This window comes from Gadus morhua, chromosome 4, assembly GCF_902167405.1.
Source record: "Gadus morhua chromosome 4, gadMor3.0, whole genome shotgun sequence".
In the NCBI taxonomy this organism is placed as follows: Eukaryota; Metazoa; Chordata; class Actinopteri; order Gadiformes; family Gadidae; genus Gadus; species Gadus morhua.
Window position 1 is genome coordinate 34,098,845 of NC_044051.1, and position 18,816 is coordinate 34,117,660.

General features: G+C 43.2%; 1 pseudogene; it reads left to right on the forward strand.

Moving 5' to 3' along the window:
- LOC115541744 (zinc finger protein 271-like) overlaps positions 1-17,887 on the forward strand; it is a 28,815-nt pseudogene extending 10,928 nt beyond the window's left edge.
- Positions 17,888-18,816: the final 929 nt, after the last annotated feature.

The following is an 18,816-nucleotide window of genomic DNA, read 5'->3' on the forward strand; positions in this document are numbered from 1 at the left end:
GGAAGGACACGTTGTTGCTTTTTAGTGTCAAAATATAATTATTGTGCTTGTCATGTTGTGCTCAGATCACTTTGCGCTGGTGTTCGTTGAGTGTCCTTAACCTGGCCAACCACTTGCGCTTTGAGTCTAGGGAGGAGGGTGCTGGAGGAGACGTCCCTCTCCAAAACTTTCAATCTTTGTCAGCAGTACACATTTTAAACCCCCTGTGTCAATGTTGCATGCATTTAAAAAGTTTCTTTCACGTGTAAAAATACACAATGCCTCCCTTTATGCAAATAATGTATCAAAACAATTACTTTTTTTTCTCCCTCTGCAGAAGATTGCGATGCCTTTGGAGACCGTAGCAATCAGCGCAACGCCACCTCAGAGATTCTGGGTGTGGACGCCCCTGGCTCCTCCCACATGTCCAGTCACAGCGAGGAGCTGAAGATTCTGAGCGTCTACGGAAAAGGGGAGGGCCCACTGGCGGTGGACGGCCATGACACCCTCTTCACCGCGTCAGAAGTGGAGGCCCTGAACTCGCTGTCTGTGGACCACAGCGTGGCCAAGAGCCTGGAGCGCGGCGCGCGGCTGGTCTGCCTCGAGGAGCTGAGTGTGCAGGTTGGAAATCATCTTATCATTCACCATCCAAAAGAGAGGCTTCCTCTGTTACAATTCTAAAACAAACCCATTGAAAGCCCACACCTTTATGATTCAGTAAATGTTTTTACACCGCCAATTATGCCCGTCTTATGCACAATTTTTCCCCTGTGTGATCCGCACGTTTACACTGACCGAGGTAACTAACCCTCTCTGACCCTACCCATATTGGCGGTTTCATGTTGATGTAAATGCGATAAGACAGCTTTGCGGTTCTAGGGGCGAGGCTTGGGTAGAGGTGTTGCTGCATTGTCTCTACAACAGAGACGATGCAGCGATATCAACATGAATAGTTGTAACTGGAGAGAAGGGGAAATCCGCAAGCTGCTGACAATCATGGGAGAGAAGGTGAGGCAGTCGCATTTAAAGAAGACGAAAAATGGTTGATCTAAGAGAAAGTACCAGAAAAACTTTCCTTACAATGCTTCGTCAGCAAAGTGGTTGGCAAAATAAAGAATATGTTGGGATTATTGCACTTGTAAATAGTTAATTGCGTTTTAGCCTACACTCAGATGTGAACTCATTCTTGCATGCAAGGGTCTTGAATCAAAAAAATTATGTATATATTTTTTTGCAATTCATTGTAAAAAGACCTCCAGTGTGTAGCCCCGCCTTCTCCTGTTAACCAAGAAAGCCAGCTCCGAGACGAAGGGGGATTTTATCAGCTGACAGGGTAAAAACGCCTATTCTGTTGTTAGTGGGGATTGACAACTATTCTGTGAAAATGAAAGAATATGTCTTGTGTTTGTTTCCTTTATTTGGAAAGCAGCAGACACCAGACACCATTTCAATCAAGGTTGAAGAGGATATTGGTGGAGGCTTGCCCGCCGTAGGTTAGTAATACACATTGCATCTATGCAAGAAAACAACCTTGATCAACTGAGAATGTACTCTATTATGCCTGCGCTAAAAAAAAGCCTGGTCCTCTTTTGAAAAGCATCATGACAGGCGCCCTGCTAAAACACGAGTCAAACTTGGGGGTTGCATTTCAAAGATGGAATCAGTCAAGAGTCCAGAAGGGTTTCAAGACAGATGCCACATGAGCTGGTTTATCATTCTCAAACATCACTAAATTCATGATGTATGAATGTTAGCTGATAAGCTTAGAGGGAAGGACACGTTGTTGCTTTTTAGTGTCAAAATATAATTATTGTGCTTGTCATGTTGTGCTCAGATCACTTTGCGCTGGTGTTCGTTGAGTGTCCTTAACCTGGCCAACCACTTGCGCTTTGAGTCTAGGGAGGAGGGTGCTGGAGGAGACGTCCCTCTCCAAAACTTTCAATCTTTGTCAGCAGTACACATTTTAAACCCCCTGTGTCAATGTTGCATGCATTTAAAAAGTTTCTTTCACGTGTAAAAATACACAATGCCTCCCTTTATGCAAATAATGTATCAAAACAATTGCTTTTTTTTCTCCCTCTGCAGAAGATTGCGATGCCTTTGGAGACCGTAGCAATCAGCGCAACGCCACCTCAGAGATTCTGGGTGTGGACGCCCCTGGCTCCTCCCACATGTCCAGTCACAGCGAGGAGCTGAAGATTCTGAGCGTCTACGGAAAAGGGGAGGGCCCACTGGCGGTGGACGGCCATGACACCCTCTTCACCGCGTCAGAAGTGGAGGCCCTGAACTCGCTGTCTGTGGACCACAGCGCGGCCAAGAGCCTGGAGCGCGGCGCGCGGCTGGTCTGCCTCGAGGAGCTGAGTGTGCAGGTTGGAAATCATCTTATCATTCACCATCCAAAAGAGAGGCTTCCTCTGTTACAACTCTAAAACAAACCCATTGAAAGCCCACACCTTTATGATTCAGTAAATGTTTTTACACCGCCAATTATGCCCGTCTTATGCACAATTTTTCCCCTGTGTGATCCGCACGTTTACACTGACCGAGGTAACTAACCCTCTCTGACCCTACCCATATTGGCGGTTTCATGTTGATGTAAATGCGATAAGACAGCTTTGCGGTTCTAGGGGCGAGGCTTGGGTAGAGGTGTTGCTGCATTGTCTCTACAACAGAGACGATGCAGCGATATCAACATGAATAGTTGTAACTGGAGAGACGGCGAAATCCGCAAGCTGCTGACAATCATGGGAGAGAAGGTGAGGCAGTCGCATTTAAAGAAGACGAAAGATGGTCGATCTAAGAGAAAGTACCAGAAAAACTTTCCTTACAATGCTTCGTCAGCAAAGTGGTTGGCAAAATAAAGAATATGTTGGGATTATTGCACTTGTAAATAGTTAATCGCGTTTTAGCCTACACTCAGATGTGAACTCATTCTTGCATGCGAGGGTCTTGAATCAAAAAAATTATGTATATATTTTTTTGCAATTCATTGTAAAAAGACCTCCAGTGTGTAGCCCCGCCTTCTCCTGTTAACCAAGAAAGCCAGCTCCAAGACGAAGGGGGATTTTATCAGCTGGCAGGGTAAAAACGCCTAATCTGTTGTTAGTGGGGATTAACAACTATTCTGTGAAAATGAAAGAATGTCTTGTGTGTGTTTCCTTCTTTATGTGGAAAGCAGCAGACACCAGAAACCATTTCAATCAAGGTTGAAGAGGATATTGGTGGAGGCATGCCCGCCTTAGGTTAGTAATACACATTGCATCTATGCAAGAAAACAACCGTGATAAACTGAAAATGTACTCGATTCTGCCTTCTCAGTATGAGCCTTTAACCCTTGACCATCCAAAGGGGCGACAAGGAAAATGCATAATCAACAAATGGAAGTTGGATAGAATGTCAAAATATAATTCTTCCAACACACAAGTGTGTACAAAGTACATACTGTATACCTTTATGAAAATGATTTATTCAAAACATCACTTTCTCTCTTTCTCTGTTTTCCTCTCTGAAGAAGACAATGACATCAGAGACTGCAGCACGCAGCGTGGCGCCACCTCGGAGAGTCTGCGTGTGGACACCGCTGGCTCCTCCCACATGTCAAGTCACAGCGGGGAGCTGCGCAACCTGAGCGTCTACGGACATGGGGAGGGCCCACTGGCGGTGGACGGCCATGACACCCTCTTTGCCGCGTCAGAACTGGAGGTCTTGAGCTCGCTGTCCGCTGACCACAGCGTGGCCAAGAGCCTGAACTGCAGCGTGCGGCTCGTCCGCCTTGAGGAGCTGACTGGGCATCAGGGCGGCCGCAAGGGCCGGCCCGGTGTCTTGTGTGGAAAGGTTATTCCCAACAATGCCAATATGATCGTCCACATGAGGACTCACTCCGGGGAGAAGCCCTACCAGTGTGACCAATGCACGAAGCGCTTCACTGAGAAAGGCAAGCTGAAGAACCACATGAGGACTCACACCGGCGAGAAGCCCTACAGGTGTGACCAATGCACAAAGCGCTTCTGTAACAGCTCCACCCTGAAGATCCACTTGAGGACTCACACCGGCGAGAAGCCCTACGGGTGCGACCAATGCATCAAGCGCTACAGTCACAAAGGCAACCTGGACATCCACATGAGGATTCACTCTGGGGAGAAGCCCTACAGGTGTGACCAATGCGCAAAGCGCTACAGTCACAGCACCAACCTCAAGATCCACATGAGGACCCACACCGGCGAGAAGCCCTACCGGTGTGACCAATGCAAGAAGCGCTTCAGCGTAAGTGGACACCTGAAGAGCCACATGAGGACCCACACCGGCGAGAAGCCCTACAGGTGTGACCAATGCACGAAGCGCTTCGGCCAGAGCTCGTCCCTGAGGGGCCACATGAAGACTCACACGGGGGAAAAGCCCTACAGTTGCGACCATTGCACAAAGCGCTTCGCTCGGCATGGCAACCTGAACGTCCACATGAAGACTCACACCGGCGAGAAGCTTAATTTCTAACGTTTGTTTTATTTCTAACATTATGAGAATCAGGCCCTTTGTCCAAAATTCCGAACTACCCCTTTAAAGGGATGCTTTGACACCTGTATCCAGGTGCGGCTTTTTTTTTTCATCACGATTAAACGCATTCCAATTTTTGATTCGCCATGTTTTTATTTTTGAGATATGTCTGTGATGAAGAATAACTTAGTTCTAGGACACTTCTGACTGCAAAACATTTGATTTATTTTTAGAGCTTAATCATGGGAAGAAACAGGCAACAAAGTTACCAAGCATTTGTTCAATAAGTTAAATTGCAAATGCAAACTATCTTAACACCTTTCAATCAGAGGGGACGGGAGGTATCTCTAGGGCCAAGGAGAATGTATATAAATTACTTTAAATTGACTAATTATGTAAACAGGGTTCATATCATTTGTATACAATTGTATATTGAAGCTACGCTTGATATTTCCACAACTATGTCATTACCTCTAACTTTGTTATTAGAAAAAGCCTACAAAGTTCACTTGTGAAATAGACTCAGATTGAACCCCACATTATACATGATTGTGTTCATTCCACTTACCTTTCCATTCTGTGCGCTTAATGCTAACTAACTTGGATGGATTGTATCATAATAGGCGATAATGGTTGAAGATGATCCATTTTAAAAGGTCCCTGGTTAAATGTCTAGATCTCAGCGATGCTCAGTTTAGGCCGATCCTCCCTCTTGAAGGCAGCATTATTCTAACGGGACAAAGTCAGAAGATTCCTAGCATTGGTCCCCCTTCACTCCCTGTTTGCAGCGGCGGCTGGTGATCCAATTCGTGGGTGGGGTGCAGTAATGGACGGGGGTCCTCCCCAAGAAAATATAGAATAGGTTTCTGGGATGCCAACTAGCTAAAAATGCATTCTGATTCATAGCCTACATCCTGACTTGCAGGGACTGGACAAGCTTACACTGCTTTCACTTTCATTCCACTAGACATTGCTATTTGACTCATGGTTGTTATTCTGATATTGAGGCATATCCTGATCAATGTCCTATAGTGTTTTACCCGAGCCTCAAGGTCTATTTCAAATGCAGTTTGGGACCGTTGTATCATTTTTTTTTTTAATCCATGCCGAAAGACTTAATTAATATGTAATTTACTTGTTCCTTTTAAGTATAACATTGCATGAGGAGTCCAATTCCTCCACTGAAATGGGTAGAAAGTGCTTTTACGACTCTCTGCTAACTGTCTATCACTTCTCTCAGCATGTGGTCATGTTGGGCAATGCACGAATGCTGCTGAGGGAGGTAGCCTATTAGATTCATTGGCTGAATTGTCCAATCAGCTCCAAATTACCAAGATGAGTTGAAACACAAGACACAGTGTAGTGTCAAGTGTTTCTTTAATACACTTGGTAGGATAACAAACCTACCATGATTAATCGTTCCTTATGTCGTATGGTCATGCACAGGGGTTGGGTTTGTGTCGGGTGGGTCTCTTCTTTTTCTGTTTACTAATATGTGTGTGTCCGGTTTGTGTCTGTGTGTCCGGTGTGTGTGTGTCTGGTGTGTGTCCGGTGTGTCTGTGTGTCCGGTGTGTGTGTGTGTGTGTGTCCGGTGTGTGTAGAAAGTTCCTAAAACAGAGGGAAACTTTGAACCAATGCAATAGGCTTAAAATGTACCACTATATCAAAACTAAAAAGAATCTTCAGAAAAAAATAATGAATTGTTATGAGCTGGAGCAGTGAATTTCTGTTTTTCTTTTCTTGTTTGATGGTTTCGGTTAATCTGTTCAAATAGTGTTATTGTTTGGTCCAAAAGCTTTGATTTCTTTTAACAAACGAGCTGAACATCATCATCATAATTATAAAAAACGGTATCATTTGAACTTCATTATTTATTCCTTAGGATTTTTTCTTGCATTTATTCTGTTAGTATTATTTTTAACCATGTTTAATATAAAAAAAAAGGACATTACGGGGAATGGTTACCTCCCCTTTCTATTATTTTGCCCGCCCAGATTATTTGTTCCGACCGCCCATGAGAAAATGAGTTAAGAACGTGTACTGTACACAGTTCTCTCCTTGAGAGTCACCGTGGCTTGCAAACGAGCGAAGCATCGCAGTTGCTCAGTGTTTGGATGTACAAAACCTCGAAAAAGTAAGTTGACTAACGCCATATCATTGTGTTGCTGTACTGTATATGGCTACCTTGTTAGCATTATAATGTTGCTTTAGCATTAGCGCTACAGCTAACAGCCAAGTTACTGTCGCTAATGTAACGGTAGATAGCATCAGTTATGTGTGTAAATACCATAGACCTATTAAAGAAAGGACAGCGGACTATTACATGGCCGCCCATTCATAACTATAAATACACGCACTGTAACTCGAGTGTGCACCTCATCAGGCAAGGGGCATCATACGAGAATTGGCACAATTAAACAAAGGGGCTACAGGCAATGATCTCTACTGCTTGGATACCGAGAGAATGCAATGTTTAACAATGTCTGCTCACCATACAACAAACGAATACAACTGTATTCTACCGGCCACTGGACCGCAGTAGTTGTAGCGTTTTACTGATGAGGAGATTGACCTGTTAAACTCATCCTAAATACATATGGTGCGTTCCAAAGTCACCATCAAAATTCAATGTACGAAATTCAGTGTTAACATCCGGGGATCCAAGAAAGAGCAATCGATCCTAGATGCTAGATCGCGGTCAAACGAGTGGTCGCGTCATTCTCGTTAGATGCCTGACTCTCACGCGGGAAGGCAAAACAGATTTAGCCATGTCCAGAGTGGTAGATATAATATCTCTCTCTCGCTCTGGCCATGTCCAACGGCAACAGCAGCAGTAATGGTACGGAGCCCCGTACCATTACTGCGAGACATCGCAAACCAACTTCCGGGTCAGAGGAAAAAACTAACAACGATGGAGTTTGGGGGATTTATCAATGTTTATTTTGAGCTTGGCCTCAAATATTCGGACATCAAATCAATACTTGCCAGTAGGCACGCCTTCCACTTAAGTGAGAGACATCTGAAGACGATACTGCGGGATAGGGGACACTCTCGCCGCAAGGTGTACTCTGACCTGTCGGTCCTGGTGGATTTTATTAGCGACCAACTGCAGTACTCTGGGCCCCGTTTCCCGATATCGATGGATCTTCGCTCGTAAGATGGTGCGAAAGGTGGACCCTTCGAACCATCGATAATTTCTTTGGAGCGTTTCCCGAAACTCATCTTAACGTGAACGTGCATTCGCTGCACTCAAGAGGAACGTAGGATTGTACCTGTCCACTGACATGGTGCTGAAACGGGCTATGACGCAGGAATGTCGCAAGAAAATGGGGTTAAAAAGGGTTAAAATATCTCCCCATCAAGGCCAACCGCAGAGTAGCCTACGAAAAGAATAGATTGCAATAATATGAATGCTAAAGATATTAAAACACAATTTGTTAAGCCTAGGCCTGACATATATATCAGTCCTAATCCTGAGCGCACGATCGGGAGGTGGAAGTTGCGCTTTAGATGCCTTAACAAGTCCAGCGGAGGGCTCCAGTTTTCGCCGGCCAAGTCATGCGCTGTGATATGTGTGACAGCTATGTTGCACAAAATTGCAGCTAAGGCTGGGGTAGCTTGGGTTGAACCGTAGGACATTGAGGACGATGACGACGAGGAAGATCGGTGTGAGGACGGCCTCCCTCATAACTACGCGGCTGGTTTTCATGCACGTCGAAGAGTGATTGAGACTTTTTTTTAACCCCCTCCACCCTCCCACAAGTCACTAAACATTCCCGTCAACGTGGCCAATCCCCACCATATCCCAGCCGTTTGCCTGCTCCTTTGCATTTTTTTTAAAATATTTTTATAATTAACATTTTTATTTTTATATATTTTTTATTTTTCATTTTTTTTTACATTATTTTATGCTACGTTTTATGAGTAGCCTATGTCAGTCTGCACAAATCCCCCCAACTTTCTCTCACACATTTTAAGTGCCCTGCCTGCTCAAACATTTCCTGGACTGTCTCTCTCAAACTAAGAACATGGTGGCCCACATTAGGCTCAGACGCACGTGATACACCATTACCAATGTGTTATAATAAAACGCATTCAATACTAGGAATGTCCGCTGGCTACGCCACTGAGGCTATAGTAGGCTAACGAGGCTCTTAGCGTCCTACGAGTACCCTGGAGCACTCGTTAGCTACTCGTGAGCGTTTTTAAGAGGTTCGTTACCAAAGATGCTTTCGGGAAACGGTGTGAAAACTGTACGATGCTCGTACGACCCACTCTGCGATCCCCTTAGGCTAAAGATGCTTTCGGTAAACGGGGCCCTGGACAGCTTCACGGGTACCGATGGACAGTGTTGGGAAAGTTCACTTTCTACATGAACTAGTTCAAAGTTCAGTTCACAAATTTTAAAATGAACTAGTTCAGTTCAACGTTCATAATTCAACATTTTGAACTAAGTTCACAGTTCCAAAAAATGAACTAGTTCATAGTTCTTTTTTTCAATATGTTGCTGTGAGCTATTCGTTTTTTCCGGTATTTTGAACATTGAGCCCGCTTTTTGGTTTGTCTAGGATGAAAGAGTGGTTGAATCAAGTATCGTAGCGAAATACAGTTTCTATCGTGTTTTATTGCACATTGCAATACTTTCAACATAAAGTGTACATATTTATAATTGGAAATTCGTCCCAGCCTTTATACGACAGATACTATAGGGTCTATAGCATATAACCGCATTTTCTGATTACAGTTTAATGTAACAGTAAACTGAACTCACCGCAACTTCAAATTAACCACACGGAGATGGCATGGCAACCGGTCAAACAACACGGCGTTCTGCGCGCGCATCCGCCGCGTTGATAAACAAATAACCCCCATATTGAACGAAGTTAAACTAAGCTAGCGTCCCGTTCACAGGCACCAGAATGAACGAGTTCACAGTAACGTTCATCAGGCAGCAATACAGTACGTTCAGTTCACGTTCGCCCAAAATATGAACGAGTTCATGAACTACCGTTCAATGAACGCGTTCGGGCACAACACTGCCGATGGATGTACGCTAAATGCAGGGAGCATGGACTGCGTGTGAGGAAAGAGGATGTGCGGTTGTTGTTGAAAGAGCTCGATCCCAGAGGAGTGTCACGAAGGGCGAGACGTCTCAGACGACGAAACAAACTACTAGTGTAGATAATAATAGATAGTGCATAATATACAACTAGTATTACTTTTCATACCCTGACATGTTTTGATTGTTAATGTTCCTGCAGTCTTCTTCTAAATGTCACATGATGTTGCTGTGGTGTCAAGACAGCTGATTTTATACAGGTTTCAGGTCATCCTACTTGAACCGGCAGGACGACCGCACCCCCTGCTGTATACAATCAGCTGTCTTGACACCACAGCAACATCATGTGACATTAAGAAGACTGCAGGCACTTTTCATGGTATGAAAAGTAATACTAGTCTGATTACAAGAATAATTAAGTAAATTGTTCTTGAACAAGTACAATTATTAATTCATTAAGTTTTTCATCTAGCTAATGTGGCCAGTGAAAAATATGGAATAAAAATATCAGGAAACAGCACCAAACTTGTTTGTCAATTTTTTGTTTATTCAGAGTTCCACATACGGGATAGCAATATAGTTACAGTAATAAAAAATCGTCCATTCTCAACAAAAACATGAATAGCGTGTGTTGTCGTTTTTTAACCCCTCTCTCAGTAATTGAAACCACAGGTTGTAAATGCACAGATAATTTCAAAATGCTTTTCTGTCGGTAACATGTCAATATTTGTACTGATTGGCCATCAGAAATTCAGAGTTCGATAGATACATACATTTTTTTGGTCCCATCATTTGAAACCCAATTATATTCTATCATGAAAGACTCAGTATAAGTATTCACATTTAGTTACTGAAGCCAGTTACCTTTTTTGTTAAATACAATTCAAACTGAAAAAAGTGATACATTTGTTAAAGTAAAGTTCTGAAATTGATACACATTTCATTTACTTTTTACAGGCTTTGTCTATAAAGCCCCCCCCTCATTTCTGTGTTTCTAAACTATCGTTTAAAGGAATATAACATTTGCCAAAAGCTAGAGATGTTGAGCTATGACTTTAAAGGAAACTTATAAAGGAAAAGGACAGCAAGGTGAATTACTTATGTGACCAAAGATTCCTGCCACTTCGAAGCTCAACACAAGACACAACTAAATACGTCTGACCTACACACATGCCCTGATGGCCTCTGAGGTGCATGTACAAATTCACTGCATGATATGGATCTGTTGCTAGAGTGAGATTGGACTCAGCCATAGAGATGTTGCATAGTTCATATAGATCTGGATAACACGGTTTGGTCTGGCGAAAGATAAATTAATTTTTGCACAGTTGAAAATCATAAGCTTCAATTGGGGAAAGGAAGTCTCTTGTCCCATAGAGTTCAGGTAATGCAAACATCACGTTCGGCCGACCGCTGGGGACGTTAAGGTTTTTCGATGGCCTGATGGTGTGTGTGTTACAGGCCTGTGCAGTGTCATCCAACTCATCCTGTTAAAAGCAAGAACATAAAAACAGTAAATACATTAAGGAAGAACTATAAATGCATATCCAGGGCTGTTCGCTTATTTTTTTTAAGTGGTAGCACTGCACAAAAATTCAGTAGCATAAAAATAAATTTTGTAGCAGTGTGACTTGCATCACCATAACCCTTGCATTTCACTCTAATTACCTTTGAGCATGTCATCTTGGTCCATTGGCCCATAGAACAATAATATTAATATCTATATCTCTATATTGTTTATCTATACACATAATTATCATAATAATGATAAACATTTTTAGAACATTTCCTTTTAATTAAAACCAAACTTTATACATTGAACACAGCCTATTCAATTAATTAGTATACATATTTCTACAATCTAGGATCAATTAAATAGGTTGTTGTGAATGTTTTTGGAGTAGTTCTTCCATGGCTTATTTCAAAATGTGTCTATATAGGCTACTGTTGACTGCTCTCAGCTCTCTGCAGCTGAAGGACAAGATGTGTCCAGCCAAAGTGGCGGGTGGACTCAATAACTTAAGACTACTTTACCCAGTTTGGCGAGTGTTAATTTTGAGCCCTCTAAGCAGTCACTGCTTAGAGGGCTCAAAATTTACACTTATGGTAGTAAATCTGTGCCATCAGATTTTGAAAATAAAAACCCATTGAATTCTAAGCACTGAATATTTATGCATTGAAATAACGTAACTCAAAATAAAATGTTTGTATTATCGGATATTTTGAATAATTATTAGCTATTGCATATATAAACCCACACATGAATAATCCCATTCACAAATATATACAACTTTTAACAATACTTGCTACACTTTTGTAGTTGATGTTATTTATTTAGTTTAATTGATTATTTATGTTTTTTCTTGAAGTGCTATTTTTTTTACATTACATACATTGCACATACTGCACCCCTGAAATCTTCAATATATACGTTATAAAACAATGTACATGGGGTGAGTAGAGGTGTAAAATAACGTGATTCTGCAGTGGGAGCATTATTTGATAGAGCCAATCGGTCTATCCAGTGGCGTTTCTACATTCGGGGCAGGTGGGGTGTGCCCCACCAGACCCACGAGACGGCGCTGTTGGGCAGAAGGCTCAATCCATTCCTACTTCGTGGCAAACTATATATATATTTTTATATGCAAAGTAGCGTACATATTTGTGTGAATAAACTTGACTCACAAGCATTATAGCCTTGTTTTTGAGTAATTTGATTCGTGTGTTCTACTGCCTGTGTGCTTGCTTGAATTAACGTTATGTCTATATTTCCGTTTCCTGTTTCCGGAGGGGCAAAGACCCACGCTGCCCCACCGTTACCATAGAAACACCAATGAGCGCGAACCACACCGGCCAAAGTTAACATTGAGGCTAGGGGCAATTTCAAATTTGCCCCTAGACGTTAACTGCGTAATCTACGTATTCTACGTAATGTAGACTGGGATAATGCGAAACCCGCGAGAAGTCTACCCCGAGACTAAGCAAAAAAAACATACAGTGAGAGTGAGATCAGGAGTTACAGGAGAATTACAGAAGAGTTCGCTATTGGTAGATTTTACACAATTTTGAACGAGTTTTTTAATCAATGAATAACAATTTAATTAATGAATAACAATAGAAATAAAACGTTTGGGACCACACAGACCAGAGGACTTCATTCTGAACCAGCCTGGTGAGAAAACGAACCGAAATTTCAAGATGGAGTGGTTTGAAAGACATGGCTAACTGCGAGCACAACAAAAAGAGCACTGTTTTGCTTTCCATGCCTTCTTTTTGGAAATACCACTAACGCAGACTCAGTTTGGACCACTGTTGGCTTTAAAGACCTGAAGCATCTGGCGGAAAGAACGGTAAAGCATGAAAGTAGCAGGTAGGGATGGGCGTGAGGAATCGATTACTCGAGTACTCCTCGTTACAAATGAACTCGGTTGGTGGACAGGCAAACTCGAGTTTGCATATACACACACAAACAAAGTTTTCTGAAGCGAATGTATCAATTTTCTGTGCGGCGCCACTAACGCATGCCGTGGCGTGGGCACAAAGCAAATGAAATGTATCAAATTTCTGTGTGGCGCGTTCCGTGCCGTGTGCAGGCACGCCAAAAAAGCAGTTGAAGCAAAGCGCAGCGAAGAATTGAAATACTTTAAAGAAATAGCAGATCATAAGGTGAAATGTAAAATATGCCAAGCGAAATCGAGCTACCAGAGTATTACAAGTACTATGCGGCAACATATGCTCCTGAAACACAACGGTGAGTTCGGGAAAGCAGACCCGCAGCAACCAAGTGTGTCGGCTATTTTCACCGCCGCAAGATGCAGCTGTAATTCCGGCCGTGTAGAGAAGATCACAACGCTGAGTATTTCCATAGTCCATTTGCTGCCGTTTAATTTGCAGCTTTAAATAATTTGCAATGGTTAGGCTACTTGTTTCGTTTTTTGTTTTTTTTTAACTGTTACAGGCTTGGTTCGACGTGATTTAAATTGTGAGACGCATATTTATTTTTGTAAGGAAAATGTGTTTTGAATGTTTGCAAAAATAAATAACGAATACTCTGATAACTCTGACTGTTTTGATGGAGAATAAGCATTACATGTTGGTTGGTAATATTGCCGTTCATCATCAGGCCTATTCCTGCTGCAGATGCGTTGCATTCTAAAAATAGATTCGATTAAACGAGTACTCGATTGATCCGCGAGGAATTCCTTCGATCACTCGAGTTTGGAATTTACTACTCGTGCCCATCCCTAGTAGCAGGAGATGGAGCTGAAGGAGATCTTCTCACATACTGTGTAACGTGCGATGGTACAGTAGGTCAGGGTTAGCATGAAGGAGGCAACATGCGAGATTCTCCTCACGGTACTTTTAGTATACTATAAGCTTTTGACCATACAACGCCAGGTCTCCACGGCACTATATATTTAACACACAGGTGGAAAGTCCGGGATTCCTGCCTACAACAAATCAGTAACTAAATAACTCATGTTAAAAAGGGAGACTTCGATCGCATACTGCTGTTTATTCTAGCCGAGCGAAAGAGCACGCACTTCTTCACTCCACGTTATCTCGTATAACCAAACAAAAGAGGGAGGCGCTGTCACGTTAAAATTGTACCGGGGGCGAAAATTGTACCGGCCTACGTCATCGTTTGTTTACATCCTGACAACCTGACAACCTGCCCGGCAACAGACGACGCGATGCAGAAAACATGTTTCCAAACGACGAAATAACATAATACAGATAGCGGATCGCTATCTGTATTATGATAGATGGCGATAACACTTGTTTTTACTTTATATTTGTATTGTATTTAATTGTTTAATCGAAACAATAAAAAAATTTGCCCGCAAAACGGGCGATCGCGTCAAATCACGCGTCAAATCACGTAGGAAGGTTCTTGAACATTCTAGACTATGAAACCTGCTTAAAACACTCAGTTTACTAGCTAAATTCGATTAAACAATTCAATACAATACAAATATAAAGTAAAAACAAGTGTTATCTAGCGATCCGTTATCTGTATTATGTTTCAAGAACCCTCCTACGTCATTTGACGCGATCGCCCGTTTCGCGGGCAAAACATTTGTCATTTGACGCGATCGCCCGTTTCGTGGGCAAATTTTTTTTATTGTTTCGATTAAACAATTAAATACAATACAAATATAAAGTAAAAACAAGTGTTATCGCTATCTATCATAATACAGATAGCGATCCGCTATCTGTATTATGTTATTTCATCGTTTGGAAACATGTTTTCTGCATCGCGTCGTCTGTGGCCGGGCAGGTTGTCAGGATGTAAACAAACGATGACGTAGGCCGGTACAATTTTCGCCCCCGGTACAATTTTAACGTGACAGCGCCACCTAGTGGCGCTACATATTATACACCTGACTGTTAGAACTGTACCCCTGAAATCTTCAATAAAGACGTTATAAACCAGCATCAAAATATGCCCGTTGACTTGCACTAGCCTAGTCTCCAATGATAAAGAACACCAAGGCTAACTTGGGAATCAGGCCCTATGTCCAAAATTCCGAACTACCCCTATTTTTCAATTCGACGTCCTTCTTATGTACAAGTGTCCGTTAGTATTGTCCATTGCTGAATCTTACAGAAACACCCCATACGAATGGCATATATATATATAGAAAAATGTACTCGCCGAAGCACTATTACTGCTTCTGTTGCCGTTCGACACGGCTAAATCTGTTTTGCCTTCCCGCGTGAGAGAGTCAGGTATCCAACGACGCGCACACTCGTTTGACCGCGATCTAGCATCTAGGATCGATTGCTCTTTCTTGGGTCCCTGGATGTTAACACTGAATTTCGTACACTGAATTTTGATGGTGACTTTGGCGGACTGAATTTTTGGACGTTGAAAATATTAGAGTTGAATATTTTAACGTTGAATTTTTTTAACATTGAAAAATAAAGGTGAATATGATATATTGAAAATGTAAAGAGTTAAATTCAGAGGCAAAAAATTCAGTTATTTCAACGCATCAATATTCCGTGCTTATAATTCAATGTGTTTTTATATTCAAAACCCGATGGCACAGATTTACTTCCATATGTGTGTGAATGGCAGTGTGCCTATGTGTGTGTGAATGGCAGTGTGCCTATGTGTTTGTGTGAATGGCAGTGTGCCTGTGTTTGTGTGAATGGCAGTGTGCCTATGTGTGTGTGTGAATGGCAGTGTGCCTATGTGTGTGTGAGTGACGTCAGCGAGTGAGTGGACGAGCGAGGAGAGCGAGCGGTAGCGTGTGTGTCTAGTGAAGAAACAAACGAGTCCGGTAGAAAAAAGTACCCATCCTGTCAATAATCGGTGGCCGCTTCATTCCGACCTATAAGCAGACCAACTGCCGTTCTAAGCACACAAAACAATAGAGACAGGATCACACAGGCTATTTTTTCGCATTTGTCTCACTCTGGATAAATGTCGTTCCTAACGCATATGAGGACTTTGCAGGCTGTGGAGAAATGCAATCCTCCGTAGCCACGGAGAGCTGTCATCACAGAGAGGCCATCTCGTCGCAGACTTACGGCATTGATAAGAGGGGGCGGTGTCAGCAGACTATTATTTAGACAGGTTATTAGCAAATTTCCATCTGACAATTTGACCGGAGAGTTAGAAAGGGCGTATCGCGTTTCTGCCTTCTCACACCGCGAGACAGGTTTCTGGCTTTGAGTGTCGTGATTCCGGTTTCGATATGCATATCGTTACAGCCCTAATAAACATACATTTAAATAGTTTATTTCATGTGTACAAATACACACTCCCTCCTTTTATGCAAACAGTGTATCAAAACAATTGCTTGGTCTTTTTTTCCTCCCTCTGCAGAAGACTGCGATGCCTTTGGAATCCGTAGCACGCAGCGCGGCGCCACCTCGGAGAGTCTGGGTGTGGACGCCCCTGGCTCCTCCCACATGTCCAGTCAGTGCGGGGAGCTGAAGATCCTGAGCGTCTACGGTAAAGGGGAGGGCCCACTGGCGGTGGACGGCCATGACACCCTCTTCACCGCGTCAGAAATGGAGGCCCTGAACTCGCTGTCTGCGGACCACAGTGTGGCCAAGAGCCTGAACTGCAGCGTACGCCTCGTCCGCCTTAAGGAGCTGACTGGGCATCAGGGCGGGCGCAAGGGCCGGCCCGGTGTTTTGTGTGGCATGGTTATTCCCAACAATGCCAATATGATCGTCCACATGAGGACTCACTCCGGGGAGAAGCCCTACAAGTGTGACCAATGCACAAAGTGCTTCAGTCGGACAAGCAACCTGAAGATCCACATGATGGCTCACTACGGTGAGAAGCCCTACAAGTGTGACCTATGCAAGAAGTGCTTCAGTCTGAAAGACCACCTGAAGCGCCACATGAGGACTCACTCCAGTGAGAAGCCCTACAAGTGTGACCAATGCAAGAAGTGCTTCAGTCTGAAATGCCACCTGAAGCGCCACATGATGACTCACTCTGGGTAGAAGCCCTGCAAGTGTGACCAATGCACGAAGCGCTACAGTCGGACAAGCAACCTGAAGATCCACCTGAGGACTCACTCCGGTGAGAAGCCCTACAAGTGTGACCAATGCACTAAGTGCTTCAGTCTGAAAGGGCCCCTGAAGATCCACATGAGGAGTCACTCCGGGGAGAAGCCCTACAAGTGTGACCAATGCACGATGCGCTTCAGTCTGAAAGGCACCCTGAAGATCCACATGAGGACTCACTCCGGTTAGAAGCCCTGCCTGTTGGTGCATTGTAACGGCAGCTAGAGCGACCCAAGCAATTTGTGTGCACATGCTCAAGCACACGGGCAATGGGGTGCTTTCACATAGGGTAACGGGGCGCTTTGATTGAGACCTCTGTCCGGAATTTGTCGAAATTACTGCTTGTAGTTTTTCTTTTCATCAGGGTTAAACACTTTCCAGCTTTTTGATTCGCTTTGTTTTGCTTTGTTTTCATTTTAGTAATTTATGTCTGTGTGATAAAGAACTTATTTCTCTGACTCTTCTAACGGCAAAATATTGGTAAATGCTCACATTGTTGGTAAATACAAAGGAAACATGTGAGGGGAGTATACCACGAACCTCGCTGAACATACCTAGGCTTCCTTGGGAAAACTTGGTTCGACAGAGACGCAACTCGCAGTCAGAGTTAAATGGTTCCACGACACTCACTTTAGATTCAATTAGTCAAACCAGGTTTTCCGCTTTTAGGTTCAATGCGCGTTCACATAAAAGGTGTGTTTATCACGTCATTTGACTCCCTCTTATGCAAAGTGAATCGAGTGTGCATGGTGTATTATTATGAATTCCTACGAGGAATTCAAAGTCCAAATCACAGCCAAGGGGAACACGGTTGCCCATAATATGGCTAGGGTAGCGTGCTGGCAAAAAATAGCCGTCCGTGTTAATTCGTAAGTGAAAAGCTTCTGCATATTGTCTAAAAATATCATTTATCATCATGCCTTTTACCCCATAGATGTGGTGCCAGCACGCTCCTACGAACATGGGGCCAAGTCAAAAATAAATATTAAAATAATATTTAATGTGGTAAGTTGTAAGCATCCATTTGAATAATTTCAGGTGAATCTAGCCTATGATTTGCAATGGCCTAGGCTCCAACCTTTAGTCACATGTTGATTACCTGCAGCAAATAAAAATAAAACCAATAATACGACTGGGAGGAGGACCGCTCCACCGCCCTTCACCACTTCGGAGGAGCTGGCTCTCGCCAATAACGAAGTTCGGCCGATGATGGTAGGAGTGGAAGGGGGGGCGTCCTCTGACCCCACTGCCTCGACTTCCAAGGCGTTTGTAATGAGTATGTATTCATGTATTGGCAATGGACTTCAATAATTGTCTTGCTAATCAAATGTGAAATGATTAAGTGTAAATTAATTGTCATTTTTAGTTGAAGGTACAAACATTAGTTTGGAGGAGCTGCCGACAATCACCAATCAGAGGTATATAACTACCAAAGCAAAGTGTCACCTATTCTTCTAAATGTTTAAATCCTGGACAGAATGTCCTATAATAGGTTTCCCTGATTCTTGCAGGAGACTGTCGCCCTGTGGCTCCAGGGCGACTATGGAGGTGATTTTTCTTAACAATTCTCACAGCTATAGTATGAATTTGTAGAATAAAAAAATGCCTAGGCCTAATTGTGTCACAGACATAGCGGTTATGTGTATGAGGCTGATGGTGGATGCTGCTGAAGGTGGATGCTGATGGTGGCTGCTGCTGCTGGTGGCTTGAGCTGGCTGGTGCCGGATAACACTGCTGCTGCAGGTCGCTGCTGC